Source organism: Callorhinus ursinus, unplaced genomic scaffold (assembly GCF_003265705.2).
Source record: "Callorhinus ursinus isolate GAN/ISIS: 27379988/994484 unplaced genomic scaffold, GSC_fseal_2.0 scaffold18, whole genome shotgun sequence".
NCBI lineage: Eukaryota > Metazoa > Chordata > Mammalia > Carnivora > Otariidae > Callorhinus > Callorhinus ursinus.
Window position 1 is genome coordinate 26,687,937 of NW_027397080.1, and position 20,248 is coordinate 26,708,184.

The window sequence follows — 20,248 nt, forward strand, 5'->3', positions numbered from 1 at the left end:
TGTGTTCTATATCCTTCTACATCTTGATCACTTATCTTCCTCTAATCATTTTACTAATGTTTCTCTTAAACATGGCAGCTCCCCAATAAATGTGACCAAAATGTAGTGCCCAAGAAAGTACAGTTTGATAGGGATACCTTGCTAAAGGCACAATCATTTGATCCACTGCATGCACATAGAATCTACAGCTCCTTAAGTTAGGAATGCCTTCTCTATATGTCTACACACACACACACACACACACACACACACACACACACACACACCACTTCACAAAGTAACGGAAGTTTTGGAAGGGAGAAATTGAGAGCAGAGAAAAATGGAAAAGCATAACAAATAGCAATGTGTCTCCTCTGAAATTCACACGTGTGTATTTTCTACAACTAAAGAAACAAGATTCATGGAAGGAGGAAGAGATCAAGGACAGAGAAGAACTGGAGTTAGTAGATGAGGGGCCATATGGACATTGCCGGAAGCTTAAATTGCTACTCCACAACAGAAGAAATAGGTAAATTTTTTGTCTGATCTATAGTGGAAGAAAAATATCAAAAGTTATTCCCACTATGTGAGCTAGAGACATTTCTGTTCATTAAACCCACAAAAATATTCATAAGGAAAATATAAGTGATCTATGGCCTTAAATAGTAGAATCTTTGATGCTAATGTAATTTTATTCTGAAAGATTCACTTCCAGATAGCTTAGCAAGACCATCTTCTTTAATTTCTCCCTTTTCTGAGCAATCTTATGTGGGCACAATTATTTTTCCACGGTCTGTGAAAAGAGACTCTTTTCTATGGCCACCTGCGAATTTAGTATTTGGGCTGTCTGATCAGTGTTTACACAGAGGACACAGCAGGGCTGACGAGAGCCCACGGTCTTTTGAGCAAACAGAGGGGTCACATCAGCGGTCCCAGGAAAGGGTTTTAAATAGGGAGGGTGGGGCGTCAGTCTACTGCAACTTTCTAGGTTTTTAATTCACCAGTTCTTTATGGATGGCCACCTGTGTTCAAGGAGCTGTGGTAGAATCAGGCATGGATAGGACACAGCTCTCCTAGAAATGGAGAAAGGCAGGCCCATATGTTGTCAGACTATAAAAACAGACTAGAGATAGAGGTTCAGCTCTGAGGGAGAACTTGGAAGGGAGAGGTGGAGGCCAGTTGGAGGCGTGAGAGAACTTCCTGAGGAGGTGGTATCGGAGCAGAGAATGGAATTAGCCATGGCAAATGAGGTGGTTTGGACAGTCCAGGCAGGGATGTCCGAAAGGGTGGAAGGGGCAGGGCATGTTGGGGAATAGTAAACAGGGTCTGAGGTGGTTGGGTCTCGGGATGTGTGTGGTGGGGGCTTCCTGCCCTGTTGGGTGTACTTCCAACCCTTTTTCCACTACTTAAGAGAATCAATTGAAATACAAGTCAGCCACAGAGACATTGTATTATGGATAACTTTGAAGCCACATTCTAATTTATGAAAAAAATCATTTGGAAGCATGGACACTTTATCTTTTTAAATAAACAATTCCTTGGGACACACCTCTTATGCTAACACGTTTCTACAGTCATGAGTGAGCATTTGCTGAACACTGTGTTCCAGACACTGGGGGTACATGAACACAAAGGCCGAGAGCCGCCTTCGTGGAACGGATGTCTGATAGGAGGGGACTCACGACAAGCCAACAAATAAATATGTGGTAAGAGAGCTCTGGAGAAAATAAAGCAAACTAAAGGGGCTGGATAGTGAGCTGCTAGTATCCTGGGATAATCAGAGAAAATCACCCTGAGAATCTTAGAGGCTTACAGGTGAGCACAGACCTGAAAGAGGTGAGGGAGTACTTAGCATGACTGAGGATCACTTAGGGGTCCAGGGTGGCTCAAGCCAAGTGAAGGCAGGTGGACAGTGGAAAGGGGGAAGGTGAGAAGTAGCAGGGGAGCAAGGGCATGAAGGGAGTCTTGTTGGTAAGGACTTAAAATTTTATTGTGAGATGAGACAAGATTGGAAGGTTTTGAGCAGAGGTAGGATTTGACATGAATTCATTTCAAAAGGGTTGTTCTGGCTCTTGTTTGGTGGAGAATAGAATATAGAGGGCAGAGTATATTCAGATTCCCTCAGATTAAGATACACTTCCGATATACTCTGAGGAAGGTACAGCCCATTTCCAGATGGGTTATAGAGGACATGTATGAGAAAGAGACCCACAGAGGATGCCTTTCAGCTTTGTAGCCAGAGCGACAAGGACAGAGTTCTCCTTTACTAAGGTGTGCTGATGATGGACACTCGAGAGACATGGGAGAGATGAAAACGGAACTTGAGTTTTGGCTTTGCTGAGTTTGAGGTGATTTTACTAATCATGAAACATCCAAGTGGAGATGTCAAGACAGCAGTTGGATATAAGAATGTGGAGGTCCCAGCAGAAGTCTGGGCTTGAGACAGAAAGGGAGAGACCTCAACAGAGAGATGGTTTTCAAAGCCCGCAGACCGGGCCAGTTCACCTGTGGAATAGGTACAGCTTGACAAGAGTTCCCTGGACTGGACCCTGGGGACTCCACCACTAAAAGGGGAAGGATACTGAGAAATCGGCAAAGGAGATGGAAAGTGGCTGATGTGGTCAGAGGAGGATCAAGAGAGGTCTGTCCCAGAGGCGGCACAATGAAAGTGTTTTAAGAAGCAGGGGAGTAATCAACTGTGTCAAATGATGCTAAAAGGTCACGTACAATGAATGCCAATTTGGGTGACAGATCTTTGGTATTTTCTCAGAAATATCCTAAACATGGAATAAAGCTTGTTTGGACATGTGGGGAAGCAGACACTCTGTGGTCATGTGGCAGCATTTTCAAGTTAGCACTGACTATTGTGAGATGATAGAAAAGATATATGTTGGGGTCTTCCCCGGTTCCTGGCCCAGAGCTCCTGAAACTCCTGTTAAGAGCACCAGGAGTACCTTTTGTTCTGATATTTGCTCTTTGACCTGGTTCCTGACACCGAACTCCTAAACCCCTTGGAATTTCTTGGGTGATAACAGTGTCTTTGGTTCTAATGAGATGACACGGTGGGCTCCTAGATGGGAAAGACGAAGCTATGATGAGACGCTTACACCCTCCGTTCTCCAGAGAGGGGAGAGGGATTGGAAATGGAATTAGTGATCTATCATACCTATGGATGAAGCCTCCATAAAAATCCCCAAAGGAGGGGGTTTGTAGAGTTTCTGGGTTGGTGAACACGTGCTGGGAGAGTGGCACCTCCAGGAATGGCATGAAAGCTCCATGCACCTTCCCACACACCTTGCTCTATGCATCTCTTCCATCTGAATGTTCCCCTGTATTCTTTATCATATCTTTTTTCACAAACTGGTAAACAGAGGGGCGCCTGGGTGGCTCAGTCAGTTAAGCCTCTGCCTTCAGCTCAGGTCATGATCTCAGGGTCCTGGGATCGAGCCCCACATCGGGCTCCCTGCTCAGCGGGAGTCTGCTTCTCCCTCTGCCCCTCTCCCTGCTTGTGCACACACACACACTCTCTCTCTCTCAGATAAATAGATAGAATCTTTAAAAAGAAAAATAAACTGGTAAACAGTAAGTAAACTGGTTTCCTAAATTCTATGAGCTACTCTAGCAAATTAATCAAATCTGAAGAGGGGACCATGGGGACCTCTGATTTACAGCCGATCTTCAGAAGCACAGGGGACCACCTGGATTTGAGATGGTCCTCTGAAGTGAGGAGGGCAGTCTTGTAGAACTGACCCTTCAACCTGAGGGATCTCCAGGTAGATAGGGTCAGAATTGAGTTAAATTGTAGGACACCCAGCTGGTGTCGCAGAGAATTACTAATTGTCAGAAGTGTTCTAAGTATGGTAGGGTGTGAGAAACACAGAGCAGGAGAAGTGAGGTTTTCTTTACAGATACATAACACTGTTGATGACTGAAACTCTACTCTGTCTAAAGGGGTCTGTTTGGCTTTAAAGCTCAGAGAGATGGTGCCTCATCTTTGTTTTTAATCCCCATAGGAGAAGACTATCTGAGGTTGGAGAGGTGAGGGGAGGGAATGCAAACAAAGGAACATGTCCATGGGAGCTACTCGGGGTAACGGGCGTTATAGACAGGGCTCAGACAAAATCGTAAAGCAGATGACTTTGTTTCTACATCCTCTTTCCTCCCCCTTTCAATTCTTTTTCGTCTTCCTAAAAAATTCTGTGCATGGAAGCTCCTTGATAAAGACCTAAAAATGGCCACCTTCTCAAGGTACCTGCATTTCTAGGGTCACAAAAGTAATTATGTGGGTTCATGGGTGATTTTCATAATTTTACACAGTCTTATGGAAATTGTACATTAATTTTCAATAAGGTTGTAAAGATAGTTTGATATTGAGTGACTGTTTAAAGAGCAACATCTGTATTTGCAGCTGTTAAGTCTCAGACTATTTCAAGTGGAGAAACTATTGCATAATTAATGTGGTTTGACTGGTAAAAATCTTTTAAAACATGGAGCCCATGGGAAAGGGCTAGGGAATAAAAGCGGTGTGGTAGAAATCAATATTGTGAGTACCTTCCTCCCTTCCAGAAACTTGGTAGGCTAGCACTTCCATTTACCCTTGAAGTCCAATAAGGCTTGTGTCTTGCTGTGGGCAAGGAAATGTGAGTGGAAGGGATACCTGGCCATTTCTAGGAAGAAGCCTTTAAGAGTCAATATAACATTCGCAACCCTCTCTTCCGTGCCATGGTTACTGGAGACATTTCAGACTGTGGAGTCTTTATGAGCATGGGTCCCTAACTGAGAAGTTCATGGGGCAGAGACTTCCATTAACTGGAAATGGGCATGTGATGTGAACAGGAAATAAGTCTTTGTTGCTGTTGTTGTTTTAGACACTGAAATTGTAGGGATGCTCATTACTGCTGCACACATAACCCATACTTATTAATACAGAAATTAGCACCTTGAAGTGAGCTGCTGCCATAACCCAGACCTAAAATATATGACATTGGTCCACCTCTCAGTGGTAAGTAGCAAAGCTATAGTCAGGGATTGGGAAAATACCCATCCACATTATGGAGTAGAAAACCTTTTGGCAAATTGTCATCTATGGTTGCACTGGAAGGCACATCACATCCCTAAATAATTTGCATGTTTAAGGAAACTGGTTGGATAACATAATGTAATTGTGGTGTGTAGGTTGCTATTGGCTGCCTTTGGCAAGGTATTACATGAATGAGACGAACTCAGAAAGGAGTTGGTCCTTTTTCAAAGAGGAAAGGGAAGGAAAAGAGGGGTCCATAAATTCAAGGACTTTTAGGATTGGAAGAACAACTGCTTCTCAACTATATATATACTGAGTTAAAATTGAACAAGTCTCAGAGCAGGAAAGGTCAATTAAAACTCAATCTGTGGCAAGGGTCAGATAAAAGGTATAGCCATCATACCCCTTGCTCAAACCTTTGAATGGATTAAGGTGTCTCAGGTAAAGATCTATTGAATCCCATCAGGTGGGCCAAGTATCTCAGGGGAAAGAAAATAAGGATGTATCCCTCCAACCCACACTTGAGAGGTTCCAGGTATAGTGCATTAGGTCAAGAAAGGAGGGAGGGAGGTGACAAAACAGAGAAATACAGCAAATATGAGGATTGCATTTTGAAATGAATGGTAGGTGTGGCTATTGGCACCAAGTTGTTGGCTGGAATCAGAGAGTTAAGAAGCCATCTGTTTGGGAGGCAAACTGTCATGATAAGAGATACATCACTGGCACTCAAAAAGAATGTGATGGTCCTGGACTTCGAATGACCTTCTGGGTCTCACCTTTGTACATGCAGAATGTGAGCTGAGGAAGGTGCTCATCCCTCAGGGAGGACTTAGTCCCCAGCTCGGATGTGGCCAGGGGAAATCTTTTGCAAAGGAAGAATCTCTGAGAGGGTTCCCAAAGGACAACGGACAGGGGAGGACCTTCCAGAGAACTGGATCATGGCCTTTTTAGGGAACGTCCCCTATTTTTGAGGAGGGAAATCTCACAATGTCTGCCTGGCAGGATTACAGAATTGCCACAGGCCAGTGCTTTTCCCCTCCCTGAACAGGAGCATTTACCATGTATACTCTATCCCTATGCTACCACTATATAGTGGATGTGAGAGAGACAGCTTCCTCGTCTTTTTAGTTTTGGATCCAGATCCGATGTAGAGACTATCTCATATCACCCAGAGATCCTGGACCTTGAACTTAATGTCCTACCTGAATGGAGCTTTCATAAGGGGTAGGGTATTTTGAGTGTAAGAAAGAAGGTGAACTATTTGGTGACTGGAATGATAGACTATGTGGTTACCAGTGCTAGTGCTATCAGTGTAGTTATTAACTAGTCCATATTTTCAGGTCTCCTGCTGGGTCTATGGCTGGATCACACCACTCTGCTCATCCATCAGGTGTGTCTAGGTAACTTGATTTGGCCCATAGGCAATGCAATTAGAAGTACTTTTTAGGGGTGCCTGGCTGGCTCAGTCAGTTAAGGTTAAACATCAGACTCTTGGTTTGGGTTCAGGTCATGATCTCAGAGTCCTGAGTTAGAGCCCTGCAGCGGGCTCTGTGCTCAGCTCCAACACAGTGTCCCTCTCCCTCCCCCTCTGCCCCGCCCCCCCCCCCCGCTCCCGGCTTGCACACATGTGCTTGCCCTCTTTCTCTAAAATAAATAAATAAATAAATAAATAAATAAATAAATAAATAAATAAAATCTTTAAAAAAGAGAGAGAGAGTACTTCTTAGACAAAGTCTTTAAGAGTGAATGTGTGATTTGCTATGTTCCCTCCCCCAGACATGGTGACTGGGTGCCACTTCAGATGGTGAAGACTCCATCTGTCTTGGTTCCTGAGTGAGAAGGCATGAGAGCTCCCCCAACCCCCACCACCACTACTATGACTCAAAACTGCAAATGGTCTGAATGAGAAATAAGGCTTTGTTGTTATAAGTCACTAAATTTGGGAACTAACCTAGTCTGTTCCTTTCCTTTAGATAAAAGAGGGGAAACAACTGATTTCAGCTGTCACTTCCCTATAACATTTGCAATCAAGAGGCTGTGTATAGAGTGGATTAGAGGCAGATGGGACTGACTCCAGGAGCTATGTGGAGGCTGTCTGGGCAGCAAGGAAGGGCCAAGAGGCTGAAGTTATGGGTATGGGGAGGAGACCTAATTAAGCCTTCAAACACGAAAAGGAGTTTGTTCCAGATAGACCATTTTCTGTGGTTGGAATGCAGCTGGTTAGATAATGTCATGTCACCATCCATGCTTCAGACAGCCTCTAACAAGTTTGTTAGGATTGAGCACACAATGGATAAGGTGAGCTTCAAAAATTAGGTCCTGAGTCTTCACAATCATATTTGGCTACAAAGCCCTTCCAGTGAATAAAATGTGGAATGTGTCGTGTTGAGGTGAACGAGCCTTGATGGGTTGTGTTCTAATCCAAAGGGAGCCCCGTGAGAGTTAGTTTCTCCAGGGATGCCCTTGAGTGAAGAGGTCCTTTCTCAGAATCCAGTGTCTACCTTATTCTAGACCTGCAACTTCTGAGTCTTGAATTCTGGCACTAAGCATTCATTAATAGGAAATCTACTCTCTTTAATGAGTTGTAATCACTGAATTTGGACTATATGATTAATCATAGAAAAATATAGCTCCACCACCTGCCATTGGAAATTCCTGGCAAGATCTGAGTGAAACTCTCTGGAGATCAATGGTAATAGGAAATGAATGATACTTTTATAGTACACAATAATCATTTTCTGATCAAATAAATGCAAATGACTTTGACTGCACAGCTGGCTAGGGCTGTCTTAGTGAGCCAGGGACAAAATTATAAACACTAGGTTCTGTTACTGTCTTTTACATTCGTGGTAATAAAATCCAGGTTTAGGCTTAAAATTCTGTATGTCCCTCTGTAATTAAATACCCTCTGGCTATACTTTCAATAAGAGCTACTCAACAATTAATAGAATCTTATAACTCAACATGTTCATTTGAATAAAAAGGAGACTGGGCAAAACCACTTCTTAGCACAGATAAAAATCTTGATTTTTTTTTTCCCTTTGTTTGGCGATCCTCAATACAAAACATTCTGGCTGGTTTTGACTGTCAGATGGATTTTTTTTTTAAAAGACAAACACTCAGCATTTCTTTTGATTGTCTGCCTATACCTCGATCAATAAGTCTTATTCACCTTGACAAACCAAATTTTATAAGCTATGCTGTACACTTCAAAGAGCTTGGACGAGCATTTCAGAAGTGGAGAGGGTGCTTCATGGTGCATTCTTGCCATTCAAGGCTGCAGGAAATGCTACTGTATGTTCTTGTGACTTTGTTAATTCCAGAGAACATAATTTTAAAGAGAAAATCTCCCTACAATAGCTTAAAAACAAAGCAAAACCACTAATAACTTTTTAATTTAAAAAAACCAATATTTTAAATAACGAAATTTTAGAGCTGAACAAGACTTCAAATATCTAACCCATTAATTTGAAAAACACGGAAACTGAAGTCTATAGAGTGCTTCAATCCAAAGTTTAAAACACTGTGTTTAGATATAAGCATGACTTTGTAGTTTGAAGCTTTATAATTCAAAGCAGGTGGTATCAGAGGCTAATTGAAAGCCTGCTGACTGTTGGGGTTTTTCTAACTAAAAAGTCACTGTACTTAAATGCAAATGACAAAGAACAGGTATAGATAACTGCCAGGAAACATTTAGTTTTTCAGCATGGGACTGATTTTGTGGTTGAAATTCCTCTTTATGTTTTGGTTTGGTGGGATGGAGGATGCTGGAAGTCCCAGAGTTCAAATATTTGATGCTGGAATTGGGAAACATCCAGGGAAACGTTTGTGTGTGAGGACGTCCTGAGAGCCCAAGTGAATATAACTGTCCAGAAATTACGACTCAGACATTCCAAGATGGAATCCAGGAAGCTCCATCTTCTTGCCTCGTCTCAGCTTGGAAAACGCTGGTAGAGAGCTTCTGTCTACCGTAATCATGTGAATCTCCCCTCTTCCTCATTCCCCCAGAGGTGTGGTAAAGGTAAGACACGTAAAGGTAGGTTTCTAAAGAACGGTATTTGAGTTTGAATACTGACTGCACTTACTATCCCATAGCCTGAGTTTTCCTCGACTTTAAGATAGTGATAATAAAAAGAATAGTTGTAAAATGCTTAGCACCATAACAGACAAATAATAGACATTTAATAACTGATAGTCATTATTCTTTTATGATTTTAAAAATAATAGCAACAAGAAGAGCAACAATATTCTAACCAAACCTATACATAAGATTATAGTTGGAATAAATTATTAATGGGTCAGGGTTAGGGATAAAATCATCACATTTGATTCTGTTTAAAAATGTGTTCTATAATTCTCCAGAATTGATCACATCCTAGGTCACAAATCAGGTCTCAATTGGTACCAAAAGATTGGGATCATTCCCTGCATATTTTCAGACCACAGTGCTTTGAAACTAGAACTCAACCACAAGAGGAAAGTCGGAAAGAACTCAAATACATGGAGGCTAAAGAGCATCCTACTAAAGAATGAACGGGTCAACCAAGAAATTAAAGAAGAATTTAAAAAATTCATGGAAACCAATGAAAATGAAAACACAACTGTTCAAAATCTTTGGGATACAGCAAAGGCAGTCCTGAGAGGAAAGTATATAGCAATACAAGCCTTTCTCAAGAAACAAGAAAGGTCTCAAATACACAACCTAACCCTACACCTAAAGGAGCTGGAGAAAGAACAGCAAATAAAGCCTAAACCCAGCAGGAGAAGAGAAATCATAAAGATCAGAGCAGAAATCAATGAACTAGAAACCAAAAGAACAGTAGAACAGATCAACGAAACTAGGAGCTGGTTCTTTGAAAGAATTAACAAGATTGATAAACCCCTGGCCAGACTTATCAAAAAGAAAAGAGAAAGGACCCAAATCAACAAAATCATGAATGAAAGAGGAGAGATCACAACCAACACCAAAGAAATACAAACAATTATAAGAACATATTATGAGCAACTCTATGCCAGCAAATTAGATAACCTGGAAGGAATGGGTGCATTCCTAGAGATGTATCAACTACCAAAATTGAACCAGGAAGAAATAGAAAACCTGAACAGACCTATAACCACTAAGGAAATTGAAACAGTCATCAAAAATCTCCCAAGAAACAAAAGCCCAGGGCCAGATGGCTTCCCAGGGGGAATTCTATCAGACATTTCAAGAAGAATTAATACCTATTCTCCTGAAACTGTTCCAAAAAATAGAAATGGAAGGGAAACTTCCAAACTCATTTTATGAGGCCAGCATTACCTTGATCCCAAAACCAGACAAAGACCCCATCAAAAAAGAGAATTACAGACCAATATCCTTGATGAACATGGATGCAAAAATTCTCACCAAAATACTAGCCAATAGGATCCAACAGTACATTAAAAGGATTATTCACCACGACCAAGTGGGATTTATTCCTGGGCTGCAAGGCTGGTTCAACATCTGCAAATCAATCAACGTGATACAATACATTAACAAAAGAAAGAACAAGAATCATATGATCCTCTCAATAGATGCAGAAAAAGCATTTGACAAAGTACAGCATCCTTTCTTGATCAAAACTCTTCAGAGTATAGGGATAGAGGGTACATACCTCAATATCATAAAAGCCATCTATGAAAAACCTACAGCGAATATCATTCTCAATGGGGAAAGGCTGAGAGCTTTTCCCCTAAGGTCAGGAACGCGGCAGGGATGTCCACTCTCACCACTGCTATTCAACATAGTATTAGAAGTCCTAGCCACAGCAATCAGACACCAAAAAGAAATCAAAGGCATCCAAATCAGCAAAGAGGAAGTCAAACTCTCACTCTTTGCAGATGATATGATACTGTATGTGGAAAACCCAAAAGACTCCACCCCAAAACTGCTAGAACTCATACAGGAATTCAGTCAAGTGGCAGGATATAAAATCAATGCACAGAAATCAGTGGCATTCCTATACACCAACAACAAGACAGGAGAGAGACAAATCAAGGAGTCGATCCCATTTACAATTGCACCCAAAACCATTAGATACCTAGGAATAAATCTAACCAAAGAGGCAAAGGATCTGTACTCAGAAAACTATAAAATACTCATGAAAGAAACTGAAGAAGACACAAAGAAATGGAAAAACGTTCCATGCTCATGGATTGGGAGAATCAACATTGTGAAGATGTCAATGCTACCTAGAGCAATCTACACATTCAATGCAATCCCCATCAAAATACCATCCACTTTTTTCAAAGAAATGGAACAAATAATCCTAAAATTTGTATGGAACCAGAAGAGACCCCGAATAGCCAGAGGAATACTGAAAAAGAAAAGCAAAGCTGGCGGCATCACAATTCCGGACTTCCAGCTCTATTACAAAGCTGTCATCATCAAGACAGTATGGTACTGGCACAAAAACAGACGCATAGATCAATGGAACAGAATCGAGAGCCCAGAAATGGACCCTCAACTCTATGGTCAACTTATTTTTGACAAAGCAGGAAAGAATGTCCAATGGCAAAAAGACAGTCTCTTCAACAAATGGTGTTGGGAAAATTGGACAGCCACATGCAGAAGAATGAAACTGGACCATTTCCTTACACCACACACAAAAATAGACTCCAAATGGTTGAAAGACCTAAACGTGAGACAGGAGTCCATCCAAATCCTAAAGGAGAACACAGGTAGCAACCTCTTCGACCTTAGCCGCAGCAACTTCTTCCTAGAAACATCGCCAAAGGCACGGGAAGCCAGGGCAAAAATGAACTATTGGGATTTCATCAAGATAAAAAGCTTTTGCACAGCAAAAGAAACAGTCCACAAAACCAAAAGACAACCGACAGAATGGGAGAAAATATTTGCAAACGACATATCAGATAAAGGGCTAGTATCCAAAATCTATAAAGAACTTATCAAACTCAACACCCAAAGAACAAATAATCCAATCAAGAAATGGGCAGAAGACATGAACAGACATTTCTCCAAAGACATCCAAGTGGCCAACAGGCACATGAAAAAGTGCTCAACATCACTCGGCATCAGGGAAATCCAAATCAAAACCTCAATGAGATACCACCTCACACCCGTCAGAATGGCTAAAATTAACAAGTCAGGGAACGACAGATGTTGGCGGGGATGTGGAGAAAGGGGAACCCTCCTACACTGTTGGTGGGAATGCAAGCTGGTGCAACCCCTCTGGAAAACAGTATGGAGGTTCCTCAAACAGTTGAAATTAGAGCTACCATTCGATCCAGCAATTGCACTACTGGGTATTTACCCCAAAGATACAAATGTAGGGACCCGAAGGGGTACGTGTACCCCAATGTTTATAGCAGCAATGTCCACAATAGCCAAACTGTGGAAAGAGCCAAGATGCCCATCGACAGATGAATGGATAAAGAAGAGGTGGAATATATATATACAATGGAATATTATGCAGCCATCAAAAGGAATGAGATCTTGCCATTTGCAACTACGTGGATGGAACTGGAGGGTGTTATGCTGAGTGAAATAAGTCAATCAGAGAAAGACATGTATCACATGACCTCACTGATATGAGGAATTCTTAATCTCAGGAAACAAACTGAGTGTTACTGGAGTGGTTGGGGGTGGGAGGGATGGGGAGGCTGGGTGATATTTTTTTTTTAGGGCACGTTCTGCATGGAGCACTGGGTGTTATGAACAAACAATGAATCATGGAACACTGCATCAAAAACTAATGATGTAATATATGGTGATTAACATAACAATAAAAAATTTTAAAAAATGTGTTCTATAAAGAACTTCTACTTCCAGTTGTAATGGGAAAACAGGCAACAGATTTACCCTCCTGCCATCAATAAATGGAAAATTGGACACAATAGATGAAACAACAGTCTTCAGACATTAGACAACAGACAGATCAGATCTGTGATCCCCTGAGAGAAGGGAGACAGACAAGGCAAAGCCTTGTCATTACCCTGACATTCTGCCTGGAGGCATACTGCAAACCGTGGAGAAGAGACAGGGGTCCCAAGCAGAGGACTTGAGCGGAGGAGACAGAACTGGGAGTTCAGAGAATCTGAGGGCTGCGTTCCGAAGAGGATGGAGCTTTGTAGGGAGAGAGCTCCAGAAATCTTCTTTGGTGGTGGTGGTGGGGGGTGTTCCCCTGGGGTCTTGGCTGCAAACAGAGATGTGCAGGTGGAGGATAAATCTCCTTGAGGCTAGCAAAGACCAATCTCTGAGCAGTGAGCTGAATAGTTCTGAGAGCTCACAAAGGCTTGGGATTCATTCGATTCCAGCCAGAGTTATCACTGGTGACTCCAATCACTTGGGTCATTTGGTAGGGACCTTAGAAAGACCACATGAGCAGTAGTTTAGGAGCATAAAGATGATGCTAGACTCACTCTACCAAAGCTTAAAAATAAGCCTTGAATGGATGAAACTGACTTGCAAGTAAGTGAACTGCCCCTCAGAACAGAGCCCAACACTCTCTAAAGGAAGACAGCAGAATCTAACCCCCCAAATATAAAATTTACAATGTCCAGTACTCAATAAAAAATTACCTGACAGGCCAAGAAGTGGGAAAACAAAACCAACAAACAAGAAAAAAAAAACGATCCAAGAAACAGGTCCAGAAGTGATAGAGGTGGTGGAATTTGCAGAGGAGATTAAAAACATTATCTTAACTATTTTCAAGTTTTTGAAGGAAAACCTGACTATAATGAGAAGTTGACAATGTAAGGAGAACCAATGGAACTTCTAGAAATGAAAGTTACAATATCTGAAATTTAAAATTCACTGGATGGGATTAGCAACAAGTTAAATACTAAAGAATAAAATGTTAGTGAACTAGAAGATGTCACTATAGAAACTGTCCAAAGAAAAAAAAATAGCACAGAAAGAAAAATAACAGAATCTCACTGAATTGTAGGAAAGTATCTAGTGGTCTAACATGTATTATGGGAATTTGGAAAAGGGATGAGACAAATATTTGAAGAAACAGAGTAAAAAATTTTCCAAACTTGATGAAGACTATAAACCACAAATCCAAGAAACTTAATGAACCCCAAAGGTAACACACAAAAGAAAACCATCCCAAGGGACAGTATAATCAAATTGCTGGAAGACACTAGCAAAGGGAATAATCTTAAAAGCAGAAGGGAAAGAAGATATTAAATTTAGAGGAACAAAGATAAAAATGACAAGAATCTTCTTGTCAAAAACTATGCAGTCCAGAAGAAAATGAGATCACTTTTTCAAAGGGCTGAAAGAAACATAAACAGTCAGTAATGAGTTCTAGAGCCAATACAATATCTTTCAAAAAACAGAGGCAAAATAAAGACTTTTTCAGACATACAAAAGTTGAGAGCATTTGTCATCGAAAGGCATGTACTATAGGAGAGATGAAATGAGGGTACCAATGAATAAAGAAGACTGGAAATAATAAATAGGTAAATATTTTTTTAAAAAAGTCTCACTATAAATTTCTCTAAAAAATAATTGCCTGTTTAAAGTGAAAATAATAGCAAGGTGTCACATAGAAGTAAAATCTTTGATAACAGTAGCACAAAAAAAGGGAGAGGAAAAACAAGTTATTTTGGTATAAGTAAGGTTCATGAAGTTAAGCTGTGATCACTGACAGCTGTATCATACAGACCACAGAGTAAACCCTAAAAAATAAATTATAACTAATAAATCAATCATGGAGAAAAAGATGGAACTTAAAAATACTCAAATATTTTTCCTGCTATTTTCTTCTCTTTCTTTTTTTTTTTTTAACATGTATTATTTGTTTCAGAGGTACAGGGAAGAATGAAGGGGGAAATCGGAGGGGGAGACGAACCATGAGAGACGATGGACTCTGAAAAACAAACTGAGGGTTCTAGAGGGGAGGGAGGTGGGGGGATGGGTTAGCCTGGTGATAGGTATTAAAGAGGGCACGTTCTGCGTGGAGCACTGGGTGTTATACGCAAACAATGAATCATGGAACGTTACATCAACAACTAATGATGTACTGTATGGTGATTAACATAACAATAAAAAATTAAAAAAATACTTACATAATCCAAAAGAAGGGAGAAAAGGGGAACAAAGAACAGATAAGTCAAAAGGAAAACACACAGCAAGGTGGTAGACTGCTGCACACACATATAATAAATACACACATCAAAAGTGATCGAAACGTTACAATTTAAAAGGTAGAGATTGTCAGACTGGATCAAGAAATAAAAATAAAAATATAAAAAGCAAGACCCAACCATATATTATGTACAAGAAACCTACTTTAAATATAAAGATACAAATAGGTTGAAAGTCAAAGGCAGGAAAAACTTGGAGCACGTCAACAAGACTCAAGAAAGTTGCAGTAGGTATACTTTTTTTTTTTAAAGATTTTATTTACTTATTTGTGTGTGTGAGAGAGAGAGAGAGAGAGAGAGAGAGCGCACAAGCCGGGGGAGGGGCAGGCAGAGTCAGAAGCAGGCTCTCTGCTGAGCAAAGAGCCCGATGCGGGACTCTATCCCAGGACCCTGGGATTATGATCTGAGCCAAAGGCAGATGCTTAACTGACTGAGCCACCCAGGCGTCCCTGCAGTAGCTATGTTGACATCAGAAAAACAGACTTCTGCACAAGGACTATTAATAGGGATAAAGAGGAATATTATGAAATGCTACAGGGCTCAATTCATCAAAATGCGATAACAATCCTAAATAACAGAGCTTTAGAATGTACGAAACAAAACTGCCAGAACTGAGAGGGAAAGCCACATATCTACGGATATTGTTGGAAACTCCAACACTCTTCTTTCAATGATCAATAGGAGATGTGGACAGAAAATCAGTAAATATATAGAAAACGTGAATGACACTTAAAACCTATCTGACCTAAGTGACATTTATAGACTGCTCCAACAAAGAACAACAGTGTATACATCCATTTCAAGTACACAGGTAATATTCACCAAGATAAATCATATGCTGGGCCCCCAAGGGAGGCTTTCAGTAAACGTAAAAGATTTAAAATCATACGGACTATGTTCTTTCAGCACAATAGAATTAAATTAGAAACCAAGAGCAGGCAAATGGCTGAAAAATTCCCAGGAAACCCCCTTCAAAAAAACCCATGATTAAAAAAAAAAAAAAAAAAAAACCCAAACCAAATCATATGGGAAATTAGAAAATATTTTGAACTAAATTAAAATTAAAGCACAACATATAAAATTTAGGGATTTATAACTATAAAGAGGGCAAAAAAAGGCTCAAAATCAATGATCCGAGTGTTGCATTAGGAACCTAGATGAAGAAAAAATTAAATTCAAATGAGTAAAAATAAGAGCAGACATCACTGAAATAGAAAATGGATAAACATTAAGAAAAATCAATGAAGCAAAACAAGTCAACAAAATTAATAAACTTTTAACTAGATTAATCAAGAAACAAAGAGAAGGCACAAATAACCAATATGAGGAATGCAAAAGGACATCACTGGATACTACTTCACTAGAGATCCTACAGACATTAGAAAAACAATAAAAATTTGAACAACTTTTTTCCATAAGTTAAAAATTTAACTGAAATAGACAAATTTCTTGAAAGACACAAATAAGCAAAGCTGATACCAAAAAGTAAAAAACATAAACAATCCTGAATTTGTTAAAAGAAATTAAATTCATATTAAAAACCTGACCAGAACGGTCTGGGATTGGAACCTGCTGGGGGCTGAAGGACTCGGCGGGCACCCACTCCAAGGCCTCCTCCCTCTGCAGACGCTGCCATGGCGCAGTTCGTGTTCAAGAGTGACCTGCACTCGCTGCTGCAGCTGGACGCCCCCATCCGCAATGCACCCCCCGCACGCGCTGGCAGTGCAAAGCTAAGGAAGCCGCGGGCCGGCTCCCTCACCCATGCGGGCAGCCAACCCATCCCACGGCGCCAGCAGGACCCCAGGCCGAACTCCCGGCAAACCCAGCTCCAAGGCTCAGACCACTCCCAGCAAACCTGGCGGTGACCGCTGTATCCCCTATCGTGGTGCTTCCCAGATGAAAGCGGCCCGTTTCCTCCTGAGCAAGGAAAACCAGCCTGAAGATAGCCAGACGCCCACCAAGAAGGAACATCAGAAAGCCTGGGCTTCGGAACCTGAACGGTTTTGATGTGGAGGAAGCCAAGATCCTTCGGCTCAGTGGAAAACCACAAAATGCCCCAGAGGGTTACCAGAACAGACTGAAAGTGCTTTACAGCCAGAAGGCCACGCCCGGCTCCCGCCGGAAGACCTGCCGTTACATTCCCTCCCTGCCAGACCGAATCCTGGACGCCCCTGAAATCCCGAATGACTACTACCCGAACCTTGTGGGCTGGAGCTCTGGGAAGGTACTGGCTGTGGCGTAGGACAACAGCGTGTACTTGTGGAGTACAAGGTCTGGTGACATCTTGCAGCTGCTGCAAATGGAGCAGCCTGGGAACTATATATCCTCTGCGGCCTGGATCAAAGAGGGCAGCTACTTGGCTCTGGGTACCAGCAGTGCGGAGGTGCAGCTGCGGGATGTGCGGCAGCAGAAGCGGCTTCGAAACATGACCAGTCATTCTGCCCGTGTGAGCTCCCTGTGTTGGAATAGCCATATCGCGTCCAGTGGCTCACGTTCTGGCCACATCCACCACCATGATGTTCGGGTGGCAGAACACCATGTGGCCACACTGAGCGGCCACAGCCAAGAGGTGTGTGGGCTGCGCTGGGCCCCAGATGGATGACTTTTGGCCAGCGGTGGCAACGATAACTTGGTCAATGTGTGGCCTAGTGCTCCTGGAGAGGGTGGCTGGGTTCCCCTGCAGACATGCACCCCCAGCATTAAGGGGCTGTCAAGGCTGTAGCTTGGTTTCCTTGGCAGTCCAATGTCCTGGCAACTGGAGGGGGCACCAGCGACCAACACATTCGAATCTGGAATGTCTGCTCTGGGTCCTGTGTGAGTGCTGTGGATGCTCAATCCCAGGTGTGCTCCATCCTCTGGTCTCCCCACTAGAGGGAGCTCATCTCAGGCCATGGCTTTGCCCAGAACCAGTTGGTTATTGAAAGTACCCGACCATGGCCAAGGTGGCTGAGCTTAAAGGTCACACTGCCAGGGTCCTAAGTCTGACCATAAGCCCAGATGGGGCCACCGTGGCCTCAGCAGCAGCAAATGAGACCCTGCGGCTGTGGTGCTGCTTTGAGTTGGACCCTGCCTGGCGGCGGGATCGGGAGAAGGCCAGTGCAGCGAAGAGCAGCCTCATGCACCAAGGCATCCATTAAGGACCAACTCACCACCTCAGTTGTTTTGTTTTGTTTTGTTTTCTAATAAAGTCATGTCTCCCTACAGTAAAAAAAAAAAAAAAAAAAAAAAAACCTGACCAGAAAAAACAATACCTTTATGCCGAGATGGCTTTGCTCATGGGTACTATCAGTCATTTAAGGAAGAAATTAACCAATTCTACATAAACTCTTTCAGAAAATAAAGGGAACATTTCCCAACTCACTTTATAAGGTCAGAGTCACTTTGACATCAAAACTAGACAATTATATGGAAACTACAGGAATCCAGACTCAAAAATTCTTAACATAATTGCTGTAAGTAAAAGCAATATATGTAAGTAATATATATAAGTAGTAATATACCATGACCAAGTGAGATTTATCCCAGGAAAGCCAAGATGGTTTAAAATTTGAAAACCAATCAGTGTAATTCATCTTATTAACAGAATAAAGAAAACCATAAGGTCACCTCAACAGATGCTGAAAATGCATTTGACATTTTCAATATACTTTCATGATAAAAATTCTCAGCAAAGTAGGAATAGGAAAAATTCTCTAAAATGATAAAGGACATCTACAAAAAACCTACAGCCAAATTCCTATGTAAGAGTATAAACCTGAATGTTTTTCCCCTAGATCACAAATAAGATAGGGATGCCCACTCTTGTCACTCATATTTGACATATGAGACTCTGGGCAATGCAATTTGTCAAGAAAATGGAATAAAAAGCATATAAGCTGGAAAAGAAGTAAAACTTAATTTTCAGATGACATGATCATCTGGGGAAAAAATTTAAAGGAATATTTTTAAAAAGTATCTATAAGTAGTAAATGGGTCTAACAAGAGCAATACAAGGTCAGTGTACAAAATTAATTCTATTTTTATATGCTAATGAATTAGAAATTAAAATTTAGAAATATTTACAATAGCATAAAACATGAAATACATAGGAATAAGTATATCTATATACCTGTAAATATATATCTGAATACTGAAAACTACAAAATGTTGCCAGGAGAATTTAAGTAAGACCTTTTAAAAAAATGTTTTTTAAGTAAGACCTTTCAAAAACCTTGAGAGATTTATCATGTTCATGGATTGAATGTGTAAATATTTTTAATGTGTCAATTCTCCCCAAATTGATCTGCCCATTCAATGCAATACCAATCAAAATCCTATCAGGACTTCCTATAGAAATCAATATGATTTTCTACAATTTATATAGAAATGCAAAGGATGTAGAATAGCAAAAAACAAGTTTTAAAAAGAACAAAAGGGGAGAACTCACACTACCAGATTTGAAGATTCGTGACAAATCTACAGTGATCAAAACAATATGGTATTGATATAGGAGAGAATATATATCAATGGAAAAGAATTGAGATTTCAAAAACAGATCCACATATGTACAGCCAATTGATTTTCAACAAGTATCCGAAGAATTAAAAGGGAAAAGGATAGTCTTTTTAACACATGATGCTGGTTGGGTATAGATGGTATAGATGAATGAGAGCTTTAACCCTGACTTTATATCATACACAAACATCAACGCAAAATGGCTTCTAGACCTACTCATAAAAGCTAAGACAAAACATCTAGAAAAAAAACAGGAAAAAATAATCTCTGTGATCTTGAAGTAAGAAAAACTTCTCAATTAGGATACAAAAAGCATAATCTATAAGGGAAAAAAAAAGACTAAGGATTTTACCAGTTTTTACTTTCTGAAAGACCATTAAGAACATGAAAAAGCTAGCCAAAGACTACAAGAGAATACTTGCTGTATATTTTTCTGACAGAGGACTTATATCCAGGATACATAAAGGACTCTTACAACTCAACAAGAGTGTAACTCAAAAAAACATGGGTGAAAGTTTGAACAGACACTTCCCCGAAGTCCAAAAAACACATGAAAAGATGTTCAATATTATTACGCCATCAAAGATACTCAAATGAAAAATTAGTATCAAAGAGATACTA

General features: G+C 40.9%; 1 protein-coding gene and 1 pseudogene across 2 annotated transcripts in view; one reads left to right on the plus strand and one right to left on the minus strand.

Annotated features, from left to right (window-relative positions):
• KAZN (kazrin, periplakin interacting protein) overlaps positions 1-20,248 on the minus strand; it is a 1,113,689-nt gene that overhangs the window by 659,442 nt on the left and 433,999 nt on the right. The gene's annotated exons all lie outside the window — the stretch shown is intronic.
• LOC141374478 (cell division cycle protein 20 homolog pseudogene) lies at positions 16,768-18,270 on the plus strand (annotated as a pseudogene).